The 3,302-nt window shown below is 41.4% G+C and overlaps 1 protein-coding gene across 1 annotated transcript in view; it reads right to left on the bottom strand.

The window, feature by feature from the left end:
* Window positions 1-3,302, bottom strand: part of PDE1C (phosphodiesterase 1C) — a 485,865-nt gene that overhangs the window by 337,098 nt on the left and 145,465 nt on the right. The gene's annotated exons all lie outside the window — the stretch shown is intronic.

Genomic DNA, 3,302 nt, shown 5'->3' with positions numbered 1-3,302 from the left:
ATTAAAAAAAGAAAAAGAAAGAAAAAGCACTCACCTGGGATTACAACACCAAAGTGAAAGATCAGCTGTATCTGTCTTTCTACTAAATGATGTCTTTCATCAAGAGCTCAGGCCAGGGCCTCACACATAGTAGCATACAGACGTCAGCATTATTTTCAATACCAGGTCCTGCTGCCTCACACGACAACCAAGGGAGACTGGGTCTCTCCCGTGACTGACCAAAAGAAGACTGCAGCGCCACGTGTGTCCCACCTCATGCCACTCCCCTGGCCCTTTCTCTCATCATCTCTTTCCCTCCCGCCCTTCCCCTCACTCTCTGCCTAATTTAAAGCAAAAGACTAACTTCGGTTTAATAACAATGACGCTGATGAATTATGGCCCTTCAAGATGGTGCCGCTGCCACCAACCTAGCAGCCTTTCAGAGGCTGCCATCTGACTAAACTCCGTAGATGGGTGGTATTTTCTGAACAATTGCATTTAAGATCTAAGAAACAGGTGAGGAAAGTAACGACTGAGCTTAGCTTATTAGGAGACAACTTGAACTGCCTGAGAGGAAACTAAAAAAAAAAAATCTCTTTAAACTCTCCACAGAAATTTCAGAAACTCCACAGCAGCTCCAAATACAACTACACATTTGCTACAAATAAAATATGTCACCTCGAATGTGCTCTCACTAAGCAACAAAACTGGGGGGCGCTGCTGAGAGAAGCAAGGGAGGCAGTGGGCTAATAATGCAAATTAAACTCAAAGTGAGGCCTTTCACACACAACACAGCAGGAAAAAGGGCTGTGACCAGATGGCAAAACAAGGATTTGAATTAGGCTCAAAAGGATGAAATCTCTTAAAAATCTGGAAAAAAAAAAAATGAAAGCAAATGAAATCAGAAAGTACAAAAATTACAAATCACTAGTTCAAAGTCCCTAGATTTTCAGGCTTGGAGCAGAGGAGCTGGTGTGAAGTGACAATAAGGAGGTTTCTGAGACACCAAAGATAATAGGTTTGTTATAGATCCTGAAATCTTCTAAAGGTTATCACCAAATCCATAGCATTTTAGAGTTATGTGTAAGTGTGAGGTGTTGGCTATATTAAACTTGCAGGAGCCCCTTCCCCATCATGGGAAATGGTGCAGGGAGTAGAGGTGAAGGGAGGTCATAGGCAAGTTTGGCTTCTTTTTTGTCCCCAGCCCTCTGAGGAGAGAAAGTGTGAAAGCTGTATGGTCAGATTCTGAAAACAGCCATCAGAGGAAAGAACTACACCTCCCAGAAGGCTTTGCACAGAGGAAAGCCGTGACTTGTCAGAAGCCATTCAAGAGGCACATGACTAAGGAACCAAGATGGCAGGGACAAAATGGCATGGATGAGGGAAGTCAAGTAAAAGTGCGAGAAAATCCCAGGAGATTGGAGTACTAAAAAAAAGAGCAAATGATGGATTTTTAAAAGTCTCCTTAGACCAAGCCCTTAAACTCCCCAAGACATTACAGAAGTGTGAGTCAAGAAAGTTTTGTCCTTAAATGTGACATTTCCCTGGGATGGAACTACCGGGTGCTTTGAAACTTCAGGTGATGTTTGGGCAGAATCACCTTAGTCAACCCATTCTCCCCCTTTTATTTCTGCGCCTAGGCCTGCTCTGCGGCGCTCACATGCTACTCAGGTTGTGGGGGACTTGACAGGCTTCTCTTCCTCCCGGCACAGACCTGTACCTACCTTGTCGCCCAAGGACACTCCTAACGTGCTCAGCATCCCTAAGATAATACACCTGCTATTCTCAGGGGATGGGGGGAGTGTGTCCTTGCTGCTTCCGATTAAAGCTGATGCATCATAATAACCAAGAAGCAGGCAGGGGTTTGTCAGATGTATTCCAAGTAAACACCTTAATGACCTCCCCAAATGGCAGGGGCCTGCTCATAATAGGCACATACATATGTAAAACACTGAAAGAGAAGGTGCCAGAATTTTTCTGCCACCTGTACTTTCCTCTCCCGATTCCACCACCTGGGGTGAGACGGCTGATGAGCTGCTGGAAGGAAACAGAGGAGGTGCAGTAACCTTGGAAAGCTGGGGGATGAGGGAGCCAGGGAGCTAGCGAGCGAGGGGGAGGCAGAGCAGAGAGGTCGGTCTGAAAGCCGTTTCAGTCCACAAGTCCTATGAGGTGATGTGTGTCCTCTTTTGCTATTGCTTTGGACTACGAAACCACAGAATTATAAAATGTATGCCCTTTTCTAACCACATGTTTATTTCTTCTAGGAGCTTCTGTCACAGCTCTGGACAAGGTCACGGACAGCACCTTCGAGGCCTTTTCNAAAAACAAAACCACAGTCTGAAAGAGACAAAGCAATCATTAGAACTAGACTCAAATATGGTAGAGATTTTAGGAGTTATCAGACAGGAAATTTTAAATAGCTATCATTAGTATACTAAGGACTCTAATGGAAAAAGTGGACAACATAAAAGAACAGATGGATAATGTAAACAGAGAAATGGAAGCTCTAAGAAAGAATCAAATGGAAATGGTAGATTTTAAAAACACTGTAACAGACCAAGAATGGGCTTATCAGTAGACTGGACATGGCTAAGGAGAGAACCAATGAGCTTGAATATATGTCCATCAAGAGAAACTTCCCAAACTGAAATGCAAAGAGAACAAAAGAATGAAAAAGACACTAAATTTAAGAACTGCAGGACAGTTACAAAAGTTGTAACATATACATGATGGGACTATCAGAAGGAAAAGAGAGAGAGAAAGCAATAAAAAAATATTTGAAGTAATAATGCTGAGGATTTTCCAAAATGAATGACAGACACCAGACCACAGGTGCAGGAAGCTAGAGAACACCAAGTAGTATAAATACCAAAACCCGCACATAGGCATCTTATATTCAAACTGCAGAAAATCAAAGACAAAGAGAAAATCTTGAAATAAACCAAAGGTGGGGGAAAATCCACCTTACCTGTAGAGGAACAATGATAGGAATTACATCAGACTTCTCTTTGGAAACCATGTAAGCAAAAAAGGTAAGTGAAATAATTAAAGGCTTTAAAGAAAAAAACCCATCAACTTAGAATTCTGTATTAACAAAATTATTCTTCAATAATTAACAAGAATTGGGCTTTCTGAGATTAACAATAATTGAGGGAATTTGTCATCAGTAGATATGCTTTGCAAGAAATGTTAAAAGAAGTTCTTTAGAGAGAAGGAAATGACATAGGTCAAAAACTCATAAAGAAAGGAAAAACACATTGTAAAAGGAATAAATGAAGATAAAATGGAATATTTTTTCTTATTCTTAATTGATCTAACAGATA

This window comes from Hipposideros armiger, unplaced genomic scaffold, assembly GCF_001890085.2.
Source record: "Hipposideros armiger isolate ML-2016 unplaced genomic scaffold, ASM189008v1 scaffold_809, whole genome shotgun sequence".
Lineage (NCBI taxonomy): Eukaryota > Metazoa > Chordata > Mammalia > Chiroptera > Hipposideridae > Hipposideros > Hipposideros armiger.
Note: the sequence above shows the minus strand (reverse complement) of the source record. Positions and strands in the feature narration are given on the sequence as shown.